We start from the raw sequence: 19,220 nt of genomic DNA, 5'->3' as shown, positions 1-19,220 counted from the left end.
TCAGCGGCGTCAACAAAAGTGGTAATGATTGTGGTGCTTATTCGTTGAAATTCATAGAGTGCCATCTTCTTGGCTTAGATTTCACTTTGGTAAATGATGAGAACATCCAAGAAGCCCGACATAAGATAGCGTATGATATTTGGAAAGCAGCACATGATGAGGTCTTGCAGTTTCGAATGGCCACATTTAAGCCTCAACTGCGTGCTCCGGAGAAAGCTGTTGATCTTGGTTGACTTCATGATTGTCGTATTTGATATTGTTTTTTCTTTGAAACTGGTTTACTGCTATTATTTTCAAACTGATATTATAGGATGATTTAGGGTATATGGTTTAAACCCTATCTAATTTAATTGAGTTAATGATTGATTATTGTTGTTTTTATTGTTGGAGTTCATTTTAAGTAAGAAACGGTTGAAACTATAAATTCGCAAACCCTATACCCTGATCAACGCTTGAAATGTGTTTTCTTCTTTGTCAATTTTTTTCTGTGTGTGTGTGTGTGTGAGAGAGAGAGAGAGAGAGAGAGAGAGAGAGAGAGAGAGAGAGAGAGAGAGAGAGAGAGAGAGAGAGAGAGAGAGAGAGAGAGAGAGAGAGAGAGATCTGAAATCTCTCCACCGCATATGCCAAAAGGTGATTTTCGTCGCAGCCGCCAAAATGCTCCTTCCCTTTGCTTTCCAGGAAGTTTCTACACCGGAATATGTACCTTCACCAGCGCATACCACGGTGGAAGGGATGACTCAAAGACACTCAGAGTGGGCCTTCCAGAGGCTTCTCAAGGAGATGTGCGGTTCCAATCAAACCAACAACACAATCGATTGGCCAGCTCCGGGCTCCCTCCGGTTCAGTCTAATCAGTCTCTTTCAACCGTCGACAAAACCGCCAATGTTGTTGAGATTGAGAAGTAGTGCGGCTGTATAAGGTTCATCTCTGATGATATCTATTATAAATCTTCTGTTTCTAACTATTGAGTTTTTCTGAATGCTTTGTTTATAATTAGCTGAAAATTCTCTCATTTTGTTGATTTTGGTGAACAGAGCTTTGGATTTGGTTCTTTGATTTCAATCTGTCTGCTTAGATGACTGTGTATAAGCTCTGATGGATCTCTGTTTGTTACAGACATGTTAGTTAACCCAATTCTACTGGTGAAATCTGTGTTGATTTGAGGAAGAAAAAGTTGATCTTTCTGACAAAAACAAGAGATTATGGTATCATACTTCTTTTGTTTTGATATTTTCTGCAGGTAACCTTGTGAGTTCACGACAATGGTGGTCACAGATGCTGAAGGTCCTTCTGTTGGGGAGATTACTTGTGGAACTTTACTGCAAAATTTGCAGATAAATCTCTCAACCATAACTTTCTTTTTACAGCATTGCAAGGCTTTTATTAATTCTTGTGTGGTGTGAATTCTTTTTTGCAACAGAAATCTTGGATGAAGCGATGAGTAAGAGTGTCTTGTTTACAAGAGAAAATTTGAACAGGCTGTGACATCTCAAGCCATGGAGATGATGTAAGAGAACATAGGCTTAAGGAGATGGCAGAGAAAGCTAGTGGTGGTGGTGGTGAAGGTGAAGCCGAACAAGAAGAGAAGAAAGAGACGTACAGCTGTAGATTTTGGTTTATTAAGTAAAAGTTAGGTATGATTGTGAAGGTTTATTAGTGGTAGATTGATAGGTTGTATGCACTTGTGTGATGGTTTGTATGAATGTGATAATGTTGTGTTATAGGATTTAAATAATTATATTGTTTTTTGGATTTTTAATAATTTAAATTGTTTTTATTTTATATTTTCGAATTAATTATTAAAAAAATCAATTCACTAATTATTATTAATTAATTTTGGATAATTAAAAAAACTAATTAATAACACAAAACATTTGCTATCTTTGCTACTGAGAAAAATAAAATTATTAGGTTCTAATAACATTTGTTAAGCGTTATTATAAATATTAACAATTGCGAACACAAAAGCACTATTGTTATAAACTTAATAATAGCACAACCGAAAACCGCTATTAAAAGGGTCAGACCTATTATAACGGGCAATGTCAGAGCATCCAAGGAAACGCTATTAAAAATGAATCATAGCGCTTTTCGTCCGCTATTACTACCCACATTTCCTGTAGTGGTATATCAATAATCCCGAAGATCGCGGAGTCAGTTACAGGAATGGCAGAGTCGATGCTATAAAGGAAAAACAAGATTAACACTCGAGGGACAGCGAAAACCCTAGAGAGAGAGAGCACATCACACACTTTTCCCTCTTTTACTTTGTCTTAGAACTCGATCTTGTTCGATCTCTTTGTTATAATCGATCCCTTTGTTATTCCTTGTAATTGATCTCTTATTCAATAAAAATCTATTTTTATCAACTGATTTCCGATTACATCGTTGTGTTCAAAGGATATAGTTGCCTATATCCTTTGTCACTCCCCAGTTTACTTTACAAACACTACAAAATACTGAGTGTAGAGTTTAGGTTCTACATTTTGGCGCCGACTTTTGGGAAGATAAACGAAAAACATCATTGCTAAAAACCCGATTTAGGATTTCTAAGCGCGATTATGGATCCAAATCAATCCGGAAACTCTCAACAGAGAACAGACGACGCTGATCCTCGGAATCGAGCAAAGGACCGATCTCTCGATCGGATCCACCAACACAAGCGGGATCTACGACACGATCCAGATTCCGCAAGCTCCTCCAGCCGGGATCGCGGCTTCTGACCGATACGGAGCCCGAATCTGGAGTCGAACTGGAGATAGACTCCCAATCGTTAGTTTGCTAACCCGAACACAATCAACAAGACCTATATTCCCCATGCAGATAACTCAGGCAAGGGAAGAAGTCGCCGAGCTCCGAGATATGGTCCAAACTCTCCTGGACAAAGCCCGTGAAGAGGAGATCGTGACTCGGCTAGAACAGAACGAAAGGGAATTCGCCGAACATCGAGCTAGTATTCAAGACTAGATCAAATCTCAGATAAATCCGCCGCCTCGAGCACTGAACGGCAGAGCCTTCGGAACTCCCAGTTTCTCGAGTGCTCAATCGGGACGCTATGTCGGAGACAACTCGCTTAACAACCCATACGCGAGCTCAATATACCGGAATTTAAGTTACAATGGACCTGGAGAGTATCCAGTTGGGACTCAAGGGTCTCCAAGCATACCCCTCCGCACCCGTAACGGGCTCGCCGGAAGAGTCGATGGACTTCAAAATGAAACTCCACCATCTAACCCGCGAGGTTTCAGAGTCCAACCGACACCGTTGGAAGAATTCGAACTACCTAACATGGGTTCCAACAAGGATACGCGGAACGGAGGACCGCATTTCCCTTCCGCCGCCGATGGAATCCCGCATATGGACGACCAAAGAACCGATGGGGGAAACGGAAATTTCCAGGACTACATCGACAAAACGATGCCGAACTAAAAAAACTACATGCTGTAACACCCCTGAATCGTCCTAGACATAAGTCGAACCATCGGCCAACAATCAAACAAGAACATGACCAATGGAGCAACCAACGCCAAGGGTTGGAGATGAAAGGCCAACCGGCCAGCCAACAATCAAATAAGAACATGACTGACCGTCCAACCCAACACCATGGTCAGGAAGCGCTACGTGACGAGCTAGGGACGATCCGGTCAGAGTCACAAAATTTACTCCACGACTTAGACTAGTTCATCCACTAACTCGTCCCGCTAACTAAAGGCATAAGGCTTTGCAACCCGTATCTAGAGTTAACGGTTTCCGTTAGATCGAAGCCTAAAGCTTTTCAACCCGTACCACGACCTAACGTTGTGTTAGACCGGACGAGTCAAATATCAGAGTACTCATGAAGCGCATATAAAACAATTACTTTATTGATTCAAAGAAATATTCATACATTGAATAGTTCGAGACCGGTCCCGGCCTAACGCCAAAATCGAGTCAACTAAACGCAAATCAAAAATACCGTTTAACAAAAGGCAAGGAAATCTACACCGGTGGTCCTAACGTCCAGCACCAAGCTATCCGATCGTCCTACTAAAGAAACCTGCAAATAGGACAACGGAGATGGATGAGTAACCTAATGTTACTCAGTGAGCTGGCTACCTCTACCCCAACCTAGAACTAACCTAGACAACCCAAAATAACAATCAACATAGCCTTAGCAAGAAATCTAAACTAAGGCTACACAAACTGTTACTGAGTTAGACATGGCCTCCTGCCATTGCCTAACTTCGAGTAACAAGACCCTGCATGAAAAACAAGTCAACAACCAATCCCCTAGTTAACCATATATACGCCTGAGTTCAATACTCGTGTAGTGTTAGACACCTAGACTATATAAGTATCATCAATCGGTCGACCAACAATCAGACAAGAACATGATCGGCCAACCAATGATACCACATAGCTTTGATATCCACCACCCTTCACAAGCAATCCTTCAGACACATACATGCCAACATCAGGCCTACACTAACCAATACACACCAATCAACAATAACAACTACTATCTAATAAACCAGTTACTAAGTTAGACTTGGCCTCCTGCCATGATCTAACTTCATGTAACAGGAACCTGCAAACAAATCAAGCAACCACAATCACAATAATAAGATACTAATACTACGACTCGATATAATACGCAACACCGTATATATGTGTTACACGTACTCTAGGGTTCCATAACCCTTTACGACACACTAACAAAACAAAAACACTCTAACCCGGGAAATGGTGATTTCGTGTTCATCCCCAATATCGGCAACATCCTAACTTCCTACCACAAAGGCCAGAAGAGAGGAACATTCAACCGACCGCGGCCCACAGTCCTTCGGGTCACTGTCACATTACACCGTCGTGTAACACTCAGCCATAGGCCATGATCCCGTCTCTTTGAGTCATCCCGATCCAGCGAATAAGGGGTTTCCTTAAACCCGCGAAATACGAGGCAGCGAGGAAACACTAATCATCCCTAAACAAGCCTAGTATGGGCGGGTTACGTACATACTGTCGGCATACACACAATCCTATCCTAGACTCTAGACACTAACAACTAGTACCAGTAATCCGACCTATATGGCCTAAGACTACTAATACCATCATCTAAAATACTAAACAACAATATCAACAATAAACAACTCAACCGGTTAGTCACTCCCTTACCAAGAGCTGACTAACCTCAATCAACAAGATTAACTAAATAAGCAATCATTTAATTAATCTACCAAGCAATCAACTCAATCAAACCGTTACCCAGATAGTTAAGCCTCCTTCTATGAAACTATCTTTAAAGATAACGGGAACCTGCACTCAACCAAATAACCAAGCAAGAATAGAAAACACGATGCACCCTAGTCCTAGTCCTAGTCAGGTTATTAACTCAGTCTTAATTCCGTTCATCTCAACTTAGCCCGTGCTAAGCTGAGTCCAATTCAATAAATAAAACCCTAAGGACTCTACCATGCAACAGCGTTATCTATCTAATCTATATGCGACTCGATTTAACCTAAGTTCCAAGTGGAACTCAAACAAAACCAACTCAAAGTGTTCTTTACCGATAAGCAGCTGGTTGATCGGAGAGGCCTTATCCAAAACCCAACATCGACATCTTGAATGGACCGGACTGGACTGATCTTGACTTGGACATAACCTACCCTGATACTGGTCTGGATAGAACTCAACTCGAGCAGAACCTCCCCTAGCTGCTGGACGATTTCTTCGGACTTTCGGCAGAGTATCGAACTGATCTCGAATGAACTGAACCCATGGAACTGAACTAACCTTGGACAGCACCTCCACTTGATCACCAGAGAATATCACTTACTTGGACAAATTGATTTGGACAGAGCCTTCCCTAGGCACTCACTCGAAATCAGTAGAGAAACTGATCTCGAAAACTCTCTAAAATGCTCGAAAAAGATCGGAACCTCTTGCTTTCTTTTTCTACTTTCTCTCTCTCTCTCTAGCAACGTTTGGGACTGATTTTGGTGTGTGATGGATGAATTAAATGGGCAGGGGTCGTGGGGTATTTATAGTATACACCAACCAGTCATATTCAGTTTGGTGGCAGCCCGTGTGTCGCTTCGCATGGCTCCGGACGCATGCGCGGCGACACCTCGTGCTCCACATGTATGGCTGCAAGACAAGGGTCTCCTGCAAGGTGACACCACACCTTCCACATGTCTGATCTACGTTCAGACCTCATCCATTTCGACATCACAGCGCACACATGTCGATCTGCATGCTTCGATCGCAGGTTGCGCGGCACCTCGTGCTTCTGTGTGTCAAGCCGCATGTGCTGCTCCCATGCACGGCGGAACCTCGTTCTTGTGTAGACAGATAGGTCATCAGATGATTGACACCACGTCCTGATCTCTTGAATTGAGACACCTCGAGCTTCTCGGTCGATTTGTGCGGTTTCGGCCCTTCTGGTGAATTTTCGACCCACGATCAATCTTGAATATTTTCCCGCTCCCGTTCTGATGCTCTGAATACTTTTAATAAACTCCATAGGAATCCTGATCTTGAATAAAAATATTTGCCGAGCCTCCGGCTTCCCTGAGAAATTCCGCAATACCGAAATTAGGGTTTTCGGCCAACTTCGGATTTTCCCGTCGTGCTTGCTTCCCGTCATGCTTGCTTCCCGTCATGCTTAATTCCCGTCCTGCTTCCAACTTATAATGTCTCCAGAATAATATTTTACTGATACGAAGATTTTCCGAGAAAACACGATGCACCCTAGTCCTAGTCCTAGTCAGGTTATTAACTTAGTCTTAATTCCGTTCATCTCAACTTAGCCCGTGCTAAGCTGAGTCCAATTCAATAAATAAAACCCTAAGGACTCTACCATGCAACAGCGTTATCTATCTAATCTATATGCGACTCGATTTAACCTAAGTTCCAAGTTAAACTCAAACAAAACCAACTCAAAGTGTTCTTTACCAATAAGCAGCTGGTTGATCGGAGAGGACTTAGCCAAAACCCAACCTCGACATCTTGAATGGACCGGACTGGACTGATCTTGACTTGGACATAACCTCCCCTGATACTGGTCTGGATAGAACTCAACTCGAGCAGAACCTCCCCTAGCTGCTGGACGATTTCTTCGGACTTTCGGCAGAGTATCGAACTGACCTCGAATGAACTGAACCCATGGAACTGAACTAACCTTGGACAGCACCTCCACTTGATCACCAGAGAATATCACTTACTTGGACAAATTGATTTGGACAGAGCCTTCCCTAGGCACTCACTCGAAATCAGTAGAGAAACTGATCTCGAAAATTCTCTAAAATGCTCGAAAAAGATTGGAACCTCTTGCTTTCTTTTTCTATTTTCTCTCTCTCTCTCTAGCAACGTTTGGGACTGATTTTGGTGTGTGATGGATGAATGAAATGGGCAGGGGTCGTGGGGTATTAATAGTATACACCAACCAGTCATATTCAGCTTGGTGGCAGCCCATGTGTCGCTTCGCATGGCTCCGGACGAATGCGCGGCGACACCTCGTGCTCCACATGTCTGGCTGCAAGACAAGGGTCTCCTGCAAGGTGACACCACACCTTCCACATGTCTGATCTACGTTCAGACCTCATCCATTTCGACATCACAGCACACACATGTCGATCTGCATGCTTCGATCACAGGTTGCGCGGCACCTCGTGCTTCTGTGTGTCAAGCCGCATGTGCTGCTCCCATGCACGGCGGCACCTCGTTCTTGTGTAGACAGATAGGTCATCAGATGATTGACACCACGTCCTGATCTTTTGAATTGAGACACCTCGAGCTTCTCGGTCGATTTGTGCAGTTTCGGTCCTTCTGGTGAATTTTCGACCCGCGATCAATCTTGAATATTTTCCCGCTCCCGTTCTGATGCTCTGAATACTTTTAATAAACTCCATAGGAATCCTGATCTTGAATAAAAATATTTCCCGAGCCTCCGGCTTCCCTGAGAAATTCCGCAATACCGAAATTAGGGTTTTCGGCCAACTTCGGATTTTCCCGTCGTGCTTGCTTCCCGTCATGCTTGCTTCCCGTCATGCTTAATTCCCGTCCTGCTTCCAACTTATAATGTCTCCAGAATAATATTTTACTGATACGAAGATTTTCCGAGAAAACTTCGTGATGAAGAAACGTGGTCTTCAAAAACGTCGCGCTTCTAAACCGTCGTTCTTCCAAAAATGTGATGCTTCCAAAACGACCGTCTGATCAATCCAAGTCACTTCTAAAAATTGTAGAGCAGCTTATCTGACTCCAGGTTCACTCACAATCAATTCTTCGACCACACCATACTTTGAAACTTCTCGATCCATTGTTTTCGCCCGCGATTCGACCACTTAGTTGATGCTCGACCAATATTCTATTTTCTCTGAACCATGTTGAGTTTGAAATGATCAAAACTCAACATTCCTCCTCATCTTTTGATTCCCAAAAGCTTGGCTCCAAACTCCGACTTTGTCGATCTCGACCATTTTACCCCGAAGGGCGGGTTATCACACATGCCATCATGCACATGGCAACGAGTGCAGCTCCAGACATCGACCTCGCTATCTAGGAAACCAGAAGGACTCCCTTCTCAGACAGAATCTCAGAAATGAAATTAAGCACAATCAAATTCCATGAATACTCTGGAAACTCAGACCCTAAATCCCATATCCAAGCCTTCAGACTCGCGATATCAAGGGCACACCTTAACGACGATGAAAAATAGGTAGGATACTTTCGGTTCTTCGCAGAGAATCTCACAGGTTCCGCCTTAGAATGGTTCGCCGGTTTGGAAGAAAAGTCGGTCGATAACTTCACACAACTGGTATCAGCATTCCTGAAACAGGGCTCATTATTCATAGAAACCAGAACAACGGAAGCCCACCTCTGGAACCTCAAACAAGCTCCCTTCGAACCTCTCAGAACTTACATAAACAAGTTTAGGGAAATCAAGGCAAGAATCGCGAACCTAAACGATGGGGTAGCTCTGGCAGCCCTGAAGAACAGTGTATGGTTCTCCTCTAAATTTAGGGAAGAAATGACAGTCAGGGTCCCGGCCTCGTTAGACGATGCATTAAACCGAGCGTCGTTCTTCGCGACATATGAAGAGGACGTCGCCAACTTAAAAGAACAATTCTTGGCAAGCAAGAACGACACCAGTAAAAAGACCCAAACAACCAAAGAACCGCATACCAAGGGTCAACACTCCTACGCCATAGACAACTCTTTGAAAAACAAGTCGTCAACTTTTGACCTAAACAAACATTGTGCTTTCCACAAATGGAAGGGACATTCGAGCGAAGAATGTCGAGCAGCACTCCGCGAGAAGGAAAAGAAAGAAGCAGAGGAGAATTCTCAGGAAGAAGAACCCCCATCGACTCTAAAGAGTGACAAAAAATCAAAAGCACCTTCCCATAAAAGAGCCCGTGAAACAGAAAGCGAATCACCGAGCTTGCCTCCCACCTGCTCCTAAAAAATGAGTAGACATGATCTCGTTGAGCAAAAAAACCCAAAGTCAATAAGACATCCCGCACACGACAGCCAACTCGACCTAAGGGAACATAGTAATCACTATCCAAATTCCTGGACTCCATGACGAGCTCGAATTCATATCAGAAAAACCAACCGGCTAAACCTACACTAGCAGACAGAGTCAGGAGATTCAGGCAACAACTGGAAGAATCGAGACCGCCTAAATTCGGAAACAAGAAAAGACAGCATGCGGCAGTCCAGCCACAAGTTGTCTGGGGGGCAAATACAATACCAGTCGATACTCAATAAGAAGTGGTAGTTCCCTACCGTTAACAACCAGATCGTACGACGCATCAACTTTATTTACGGAGGATCGAGATTTTGCAACTCCATAAATTTAATCAAGGCCCATCAACGAAGGGCTGAAAAACCCTTAGGAATCCGAGAACCTCTTTCTGGCCCAGACCACGAAATTATATTTGATGAGAACAAAACTATAGACCTCGATCAGCCTCATGACGACGCCCTTGTCATACGACTTGACGTCGGCGGATGCGAGCTCTCAAGAATCATGATCGACACCGACGCTTTCAAACGAATGGGGTTCACCAAAACTCTTCTAAAGCAAGAACTAACCCCACTCATCGGATTCGCAGGAGAGCCGACCAACTCCCTGGGATCTATCAAGCTCGTGGTCATCACTGGAAACGTTTGGAAGATCGTGGAATTCATCGTAATAGATCGTCCGGCTCCATTCAACGCCATCCTAGGAAGGCCCTGGTTATACAGTATGAAAGCAGTACCATCAACTTACTATCAATGCCTGAAGTTCCCAACTCCCAAAAAGGCATCAAAACTATTCGAGGAAGTCAGGGGAGCTCCCGAACATGTTATCTTGCGAGCTTAAAAGGTATCGAACAACACCCTTAATTCGAGATGGACGCCTCAAGACGATCCCACCAAGAGTCATACGAACATTTGATATACCATGATTTTGACCCGATTTTACCCATGGTATATAAGTTTTAGATACTATTTACTGCTATATAGAGTCTATTTAGAGTATTTACAGGTTCAGGTACGTTTTGGAGGAAAGTGGTGATTTTGGTGTCTTTTGGAGCCTTTTGGTGCAGAACTGCACAGACGTGTCAGATGTTTAGCTATGGGTGAAGACCTTCCCACGGTGCTATTGAGTTAGCTTTCCAATGCCACCGGTTTGAGGTTAATCCAACAGTTAGATCGGAAGTTATGCCTATTTTACTAAAGAGTGGTCAGTCTGCCTCGCGAGAGGAAGCTGTCGAGAAGAGGAATGCATATTGATCGATTAAGCACACTGCATATAGATCGATATGGATGACAGAATGCGGGCCGAGTATGTTTAATAACCGACTGAAGCCCAGAAGTAACCACAAATTACTAATATGCCTCTGGACGACCAGAAATCCTATTTATGTGTTTTCTAAGCCATTGTTGACGGTTAAGCTTTCTTTTATTCATTGTTATTAGTTAGGAGAGAAAAGAGGAACTCCTTCATAGTCCTCTTGGAACTCCATTGGTTTTGGTTTTATATTATTTATGCTTTTCATCTATTCATTGTGGGAACCGAAATTCGCACTGTCGATTTTGATTAAGTAAAACGGAGGAAAGCTAAGTAAACCTAACTTTCCCTGAAGGTCCGGATTCTCTGCGACAACCAACGACAAGTGTTCAAATAAATGCGGAAAGGTTTTATTGAGATTTGGGACTGGACCTTAAGGAAGGCTGCCTACGTACCCCTTTCGAGGATCAAGTCGGACGTAGTTCAGTTGGAAGGGTTTGAACAAGAGATCGAACTGCCTGGCGGAGTTCGTCTAGTACGAGCGTTAGTCATAGAAACGGGCATGTCGAGAATAATGCCTAGGGTTTCTATGTGCGGAACTCTAAGTAAAAGGATTGTTAGATCCTTCCGAGAGAGACAGGAGCCTGCGGACAAGATGAAAATATAACGAGAGGCGGCCGGACGTTATAGGTCCTACCTTGCTAGTCTACCGCCTGAATTCTAAGTTCTTAACCTAACAGGAGCTCTCTAGGTCTCCAATCTCGGATTTCTCTCTCTCTTAATGATTTTTGCTCTTCCTTTCCTCCTCTCCCAAAGCTCCTTTATATACTCCTTCTTATGATGGTATATTCTCCTTTTGGGCCGCGAAGCAGGCTTTTTCCATTTTCGTCGGCCTTCATGTTTATCGGGAAACTTGACATTTATCTTCGGGAAACTTGACATTTATCCTTCTGGAAATTTAGCATTTATCTTGTTATGTGAAGATAAACGTAAATCGTCGTATCTATCTCAGACAATCGTAAGCGGACTGTCCGATCGCGTTTGGTCCCTTTCGGGCCGTTTCTAGGACTTCCGTTGTTTTCTACGATTTCTTCGGAAGATCTTCAATCCTTCGTAGAGTTGAGATGAGTGGTGTCTTAAGATAACCATCACTGTTTCGCACGAAGAATTTAAGATCTTCCTTCCCGTTGATATCTTACGAGTTTTCGAAGCGTTTCCGACGATCTTAGTTTGGAGTAAGAGCGGGAGTTTTGTACGCGGAATCTCAACGATTCGTTCCGCGAAAACTCGGGAAAGACGCAAAGTACAGACTTCTGACGGCCGGGGCCTAGAACTTATGCACGGAAGCTTGTCATCCGACGACCCGAGCCAGCACGGGGCTAGCCGCCCGGCGGCCATGGCCAGCACGCGCGCTAGCCGCCGGCGGCCACGGCCAGCACGGGGCTAGCCGCCCGGCGGCCACGGCCAGCACGGGTGCTAGCCGGCGGCGGCCACGGCCAGCACGGGGCTAGCCGCCCGGTGGCCACGGCCAGCACGGGCGCTAGCCGCCGGCGGCCACGGCCAGCACGGGGCTAGCCGCCCGGCGGCCATGGCCAGCACGGACGCTAGCCGCCGGCGGCCACGGCCAGCGCGGGGCTAGCCGCCCGGCGGCCACGGCCAGCACGGGCGCTAGCCGCCCGGCGGCTTACGGACCAGAACGTGCGTCTTGACGAGGGCTTCGATTTGATATGTTGATCGTTTTCTGGGTCCTCACGGTTTGAGAGAACGGGCTCTTTGAAGTTTCCCGGCGGCCAAGACCAGCACGGGGGCTAGCCGCCCGGCGGCCAGTACCAGCACGGGGGCTAGGAGGCGGCGGCCAGGACCAGCACGTGCGTCTCGACGATGGCTTCGATTTGATATCTTGATCGTTCTCTGGGTCCTCACGGTTTGAGAGAACGAGCTCTTTGAAGTTTCAAGGCGGCCAGGACCAGCACGGGGGCTAGCCGCCCGGGGGCCAGGACCAGCACGGGGGCTAGCCGGCGGTGGCCAGGACCAGCACGTGCGTCTCGACGAGGGCTTCAATTTGATATCTTGATCGTTCTCTGGGTCCTTTGAGAGAACGGGCTCTTTGAAGTTTCAAGGCGGATTCCTTGTCGCTCGGCCTATCCAAACTTAGATCACTTTCCGTTTCTTCCGTATACTTTCGTATGGTCGTGTCATCTCAGCTACGGACCTAATGTCTCTCGGTTCTCCTTGATTGTATCATCGAAGTTTTACGACTAAATCTGAGTTGGTTTTCTCGTAAAGTTTATCGTGTAAAACAAGAACGATCGACTTTAACATAGGTTTTTTAAGCTGTACGACTTGTTTTGCTTTCGACGCTTGTCTTATGGAAAGTCCGCGCATGATAAATATTTTTAGCCGTTGATTTCGAGATAACCGTTTTTGACCCCAACAGTTAGCCCCCCAGCCTGTAAGACGCGGAAACAATCTTGCGGGCGGAAGATTATAAGTTGAAAATCGAAATTTTTGGCTAAGAGTATTTCATTGCGGAAATCCACATCACCTTTGATTGGCGATCTCGAACGTGACGTCGGGAAGACCGTGAGTTCGTTGCTCAACTTCGACTCGATTCTTGCTGGTCTGAAATCCGTGTGCACCCTTGTCCTGCATTCGGAGGGTTCGGAGGACCAGGACCACGCAGTCAAGGATCACGAAGCCGGCGCATATGAGACATGCAGCGGTGGTGCGACCAATGGAGGCGACGGTGAGACCGTTCCTACTTTGGGTGAGTTTTGAGGATGAAGGTGATGCTCCGGGGAGCGTCTAGGTTTATCAATCCCTTTAGAGATTTTTATTTTGATTGTGTTTCGGCCGTTAAGAGGCCATGATGTGTATTTGCGGGACTGGCTGTTGGTGGCTTCGAATCCCGGCCTTTTTCAGGGCATCTGTTGAACTCTGCGGCTCAATCTTATATTTATGTTGCGTTTTCAGAACTTCTGTCTATCGAAGTTAGAGGGACAGGGTGTGAGTTGTCGTCTCATTCCTGCCTCCCTGATGATCACCGTATCCGTCGTTTGTACAAAGCGAGATTTTCCTGCGGTTTACGATTTACGCGAAAATTCGTGAAAACGTACAGACTTGAGTGAAGAGACAAGTTTTGGGATCTCGCGTCGTTGACGCTTTGCCTATGAGATGTTAAGATACCAGCAAGGCTGGGTTTAGGGAAAGACCTAGGTTTACTCTCAGACTGAGGCTGTGCGATGACAAATCGGCTTTCATTTTGCCTGTTTGTGATTTTAACCTGATTCGTACCGTTTTAAAATCCGCGAAGTGGTATCGGCTTATATGATTTGTCTGGGCACGAATCGAGCTACTTCCTTTACGAAGTGCTGAACCAAATTTGGATTTTTTGTATAGCGCGCTATGGGATCCTTGTCGGATGTAAAAGAGCCTACCCTTAGGTGGCTTGTCTGTTTAGGACGTTAGAGTTCGTTTGTTTTGATCAGCAACAACGATATGATGCCGTTTAGAAGGCGTATGAAAGTTTTAATCGAAAAACGAATGTTCAGGCACGAAGCGACGTCTCGCAGTGCTTTGAAGTTTGTTTTTCTTATGCCATAAAGGACTATGGGTTTTAGAAATCGCGGAATGTTTCCGGGCGATAGTTTATGATTTATTTGGTGGATACTGGATCCATTGTTGAGGCCGTTTAGCGATTGGCGAGTTTGTTTGCGAAGAGTTTCGAAAATTAGGTTTTTGTGTTTGTAAAGAGTTTCGAAAATCCGGTTTCTTTAAAAAACGTGGGATTATACAAGCATACACATTTCAAATGTGTACGAGTTAATTTTCCCTTGTGCCGCATTTCAAATGTTTGCGGGCTTGGAGATGTTTTGCGAATGACCGTAGTCAGAAACTGTTGTTTCAGTTTGGACGTGCAAGTTATAAAATTTTGATCGAGGAATTAGGACCAGGGGTCGTGTATATTTGACACAGGGAGAAGTGTCTACCTTCGCTTTGCTTTGCGAAGTGTTGGCCTTCCGGGATTTTAAGGACGACTCGTATAACTCTTGGAGTTTTGTCACGAGTGTTTCTTTTCATGCTTTGTTTACGGGGCGTATTGAACTTAATCAGTCGATGTTAAGTTCAAATTTTTCCGTTAACCGTATGGCTGTTAGGACTGATTTTATTACGAGAAATTTATCGCATGATTTCCGCTTTTGGGCTATGCGACAGAGTTGCTTGCGTAATGGTCACTTGGCGTTTTATGACAAATCGTAGATTATCGTTTGGCCCTTAAGTGATTGGAGCGGCGATCGTTCAGCTGTTTTGTCTTGGCGTGAAGGCTGTGTTCAGCCGTTTAACCAAGGAGTTGGTAAACGATCAGACCGCGATCCTTTCGCATTAAGGTCATATTGGTTCACGATTGTCCTTAATGGTGATGCCGAATTCAGGTCCGGGCTTTATGGAAAGACGTAGTTGGCCGAGGGCCGAATAGAGTTCGTCGAGATAGACATGCCAATCATAGCGGAGTTTTCCAAGTTATGGGTGATGGCTTTTCGAAACGATTTTCCACTTTAGGTTTCAGTTATACGATAGATGCTTCGTATAAAGTTTCCTTTGGTCGCATGAAAATAGTTTCATTTTATCCGAGGAAATAAAGTTTAAGGAATCGACGAAGAACACGTTCGGATTCAGTTTTGGGTTATTTCCCGCTTGGACGTAATTTTCCGTATTGCGATGTCGTTTTGCATGAGACCGATCTCGGTTTTCCTTATGCTGTTTTTTTGTAACATGTTTATTAGAAAGTAATGGATGACCGGTTTCATGAAGATAGAAAATCGCAGATAGTCAAAGTAGTCTTGTTTCCGTGGTTTACACGGGAAATGTTTCCGCTTTGGTTACGTTACTGTTTTTGTGTTTTTTGGCGAAAGTTGCTTCGGGTTACTCATGAAGTTTTACCGAAGGTTATTTCGTTAATTTTGTAGCTCACCGTCGTGCCATTAGTCTCACGGAAGCGGAAAGAGTTTGCCAAGGATGCGCGGCGATCGTTTCTCGGTTTTTCGAGAGATTAGATCGGTTTGCGCGTTCTCCCTAGACAGTCAAGGAACAATAGAACGAAACTGGAAGAAAATGCCTAAGACTTATCTTGCTAGACTATCCACCTAGGTTCTAAGTTCCCTAAATTTTACGGCAGTTTACAAGACGTTCCCATTCCTTTCCTACGAAAAAATTAAAACCTTGATAAAATTTTCTAAGTCGGACGTACCTTAGTCTCATTGATTACTCGAGATTGCCTCATGTCCGTTCCTCTTTGTCTTCTACGGTTTCATTGTCAAAGGTCTTCGAAAAGTCTGATACTGAATCGAGAATCAATTTTTGATGAAACCTGAAGGAACAGTGCAGAATCGTTGCAGAATCGTTGAAGCAAAGGGAGGAGAAGTAGGCGAAACTCGAAGAAGGCTAAGGTGGGTAGACAAGTGAAAACGAATGGCAAGATGTCACTTGAGTGGGGCTTCTTGTTTCGTCAAGCTATGAGCGAACTGGTCAGGTCAAGAAGCTTACGATCTTGTTATACTTCACGAATGATGTTTCGTAAAATATTGCCGAGCTTTTATTTAACGAGAGTTAATCAAAATGTTGTCGAGTTAATTTTACGGAAATTGTTTCGTAAAATTAGTTTGGATAATATTTGGGTCAATCCTTATGAAGATTGGCCGTGCTAGACGAATGTTTTGTTTGCGGGAACTCGGAAAGTCGCAAAACACGGATTTCTGGCGACCCGGGGGCTTAGATCTTATGCACGAAGACTCACCGCCCGACGACCCGAGCCAGCACGGGGCTAGCCGCCCGGCGGCCACGGCCAGCACGGGGCTAGCCGCCCGGCGACCACGGCCAGCACGGGCGCTAGCCGCCGGCTGCCACAGCCAGCACAGGGCTAGCCGCCCGGCGGCCACGGCCAGCACGGGCGCTAGCCGCCAGCGGCCACGGCCAGCGCGGGGGCTAGCCGCCCGGCGGCCACGGCCGCGACCGGAGTCGGCTGCTCGGTTCCTTCGGCTTGTGCGTGTTTTTGCGTTCTTTTTAGTTTTCCATAGGTTTTTCCTCGTGTAGAAAATGTTTTGTTGCCCGGCGACCAGCGCAGCACGGGCGCGTTAGCCGCCCGGCGCCTAGAGGCAGCACGGGCGTGGTAGCCGCCCGGCGCCTAGGGACAGCACTGGCGTGCTAGCCGCCCGGCGCCTAGGGACAGCACGGGCGTGCTAGCCGCCCGGGACTGTGCTTCCTCGCGGGACCTGCCTGTTTTTCTCATTTTTTTAAAGGTTTCTTGATCGACACTTAGTCTCTCCAGGTTTCTTTAATTGTTTTTCCGAGACTTTTGGACATTGATTTCATCATGATCCCAGCAAGGAATTGTTTCTTAGAACGTTGTTGACCTTTTATTTTACGAGAGTTATTTCACAAAATGTTGTCGAGTTAATTTTACGGGAACTGTTTTGTAAAATGTTGTCGAGTTTAATCATGCAAAAGCTGTCTCGTGAAATATTTTCGAGAATTTATTTTACGAAAGGTGTTCCGTAAAAATGTTATCGAATTTTAGCATTAGAAACGCTGATTGGTAACCCGATCAGTCGTGCTTTCTGTTTCATGAGTAATCAGGGGTTTCTCCGCGATTTCCAGGAGAACAAGTCTTTATTTTTCCGGGAAATTCTAAAAACCATTTCCCGTCGAAACTCAGACCGTCATATCAGCCTTGGGCTCGATCCTACCTAAAATCGTATGTGGGTCGTTTAGCCGTGATTCGGGCCCCTTTTGGGCTGTCTTGGGACTTAGACGTTTTTACGATTTTTCTTTAGAAAAAGCCGTTGATTTGACGCTGGTTTTTCCGAAAATATTTCAATTCCCCGTATAGTTAAGGCAACTGGTGTTCAAGCTAACCATAGCCGTTTTATACGGCAGGCAGGAATCCGTCTCCACTACCAAGTCTTTTTATGAATTTTCCCGAAGTTTTTCTTCGATAATCCCAAACGAGGGGGGTTGTGTCCATGGACCTGAGGACCGTGTTGCAGGAACTTGGACGGGGGTGCATGGTTGATAGGACCCGAACTTGGTTGGGATGGTCCGTTCTCGGGACGTTTGTCCGTAAGATGATAATCTTAGATTACTGTTTGCATAAGCGTTGGTCGTAGGAGCAGTCACTGCTGAAGTTGTTTTACCAGCGTCGATGTGAGCTGTGAGTTTGTCTTTCATATTTCCAGACATTGCTTTGATCAAGCGTTTTGCGGCCGTAAGAGTAAGAGTAATCCGTCCCCCCCTCCTTCTAGCGCCAAACTGTGGGAACCGAAATTCGCACTGTCGATTTTGATTAAGTAAAACGGAGGAAAGCTAAGTAAACCTAACTTTCCCTGAAGGTCCGGATTCTCTGCGACAACCAACGACAAGTGATCAAATAAATGCGGAAAGGTTTTATTGAGATTTGGGACTGGACCTTGCTCATTTTAGGAATTGCTATTTTTATTTCCATCATATAAACCAACTTCACCTAGGACTAATAAGTAGATTTTATTTAATTGGTTTTCCTAGCTCCTCGTGATTCGATCCCTAAGTACTACAGCTGTACCTCTTATTTGAGAGAGTAAGCTCTACTGGGTAATTTGAGCACTATCAAATTTGGCGCCGTTGCCGGGGAGCTTTGGTCGCCATTAGATTTAATCTTATTAATCTTAGGTTTTTCTTTTTACCCCCTTTCTGATTAAAAAATTTTCTTGTCCTTTCAGGTACATGCCCAGCAGTACCAGAAGCCACAGGGGGAAATCAACTATTATTCTCAGAGGATCCTGCACACTTGGAACGCTCAATCCGCAAAGACCTACGCTCCGCATCGATCGACATAATCGCAGTACCGTCGACTGATACTCACGTTCAACTATCGACCGACACTCAGACAGCACCGTCGACCGATACCGTTCGTCGATCCACATCGTTCGATACTACTCACCGTACATCGATCGCTACTATTCCGCGAAGCATGGTCGCGATTGTTATTCTCACGCAGGGCGAGAATGGAAACCTGTATGACCAAGATGGTCATCTGTGTAATGCAACAGGTCAGAAGCAAGATGCACAGGGAAACATAATCCCTGAGCCTGAAGCTGAGGCTACAGGAGAAGCTCAAACACGTTAGTTGGCAGACTATAATCGTCCAGACAAGTACTACACCAACAGATCAGCTATTCGACTTCCAGAGATTCAGAAGCCGAACTTCGAGCTCAAGCCTCAGTACTACTCTCTCGTGTCTCAGATACCTTATTTTTGGCTATCACACGAGCATCCTATGGACCATATGGAGAGGTTCGAGGATCTTATCGCTGCTATTAGTATGGATGGATTCCCTGAGGACTACCTACTCTGCAAGCTCTTCAAATACTCACTGATTGGAGAAGCTTCACACTGGCTCAAGCATCTACCTACAGGATCACTGACA

General features: G+C 45.1%; 1 long non-coding RNA gene across 1 annotated transcript; it reads left to right on the top strand.

Moving 5' to 3' along the window:
• The first annotated feature begins 300 nt into the window (after positions 1-300).
• LOC108857839 (uncharacterized) lies at positions 301-1,782 on the top strand. The gene is made up of 3 exons (XR_008938415.1): positions 301-919; positions 1,035-1,120; positions 1,241-1,782. It is a non-coding gene; the product is annotated as an uncharacterized LOC108857839 (long non-coding RNA).
• Positions 1,783-19,220: the final 17,438 nt, after the last annotated feature.

The sequence above is a fragment of the Raphanus sativus genome, chromosome 9 (genome assembly GCF_000801105.2).
Source record: "Raphanus sativus cultivar WK10039 chromosome 9, ASM80110v3, whole genome shotgun sequence".
Taxonomy (NCBI): Eukaryota; Viridiplantae; Streptophyta; class Magnoliopsida; order Brassicales; family Brassicaceae; genus Raphanus; species Raphanus sativus.
This window is presented reverse-complemented; position numbering and strand designations above follow the sequence as displayed.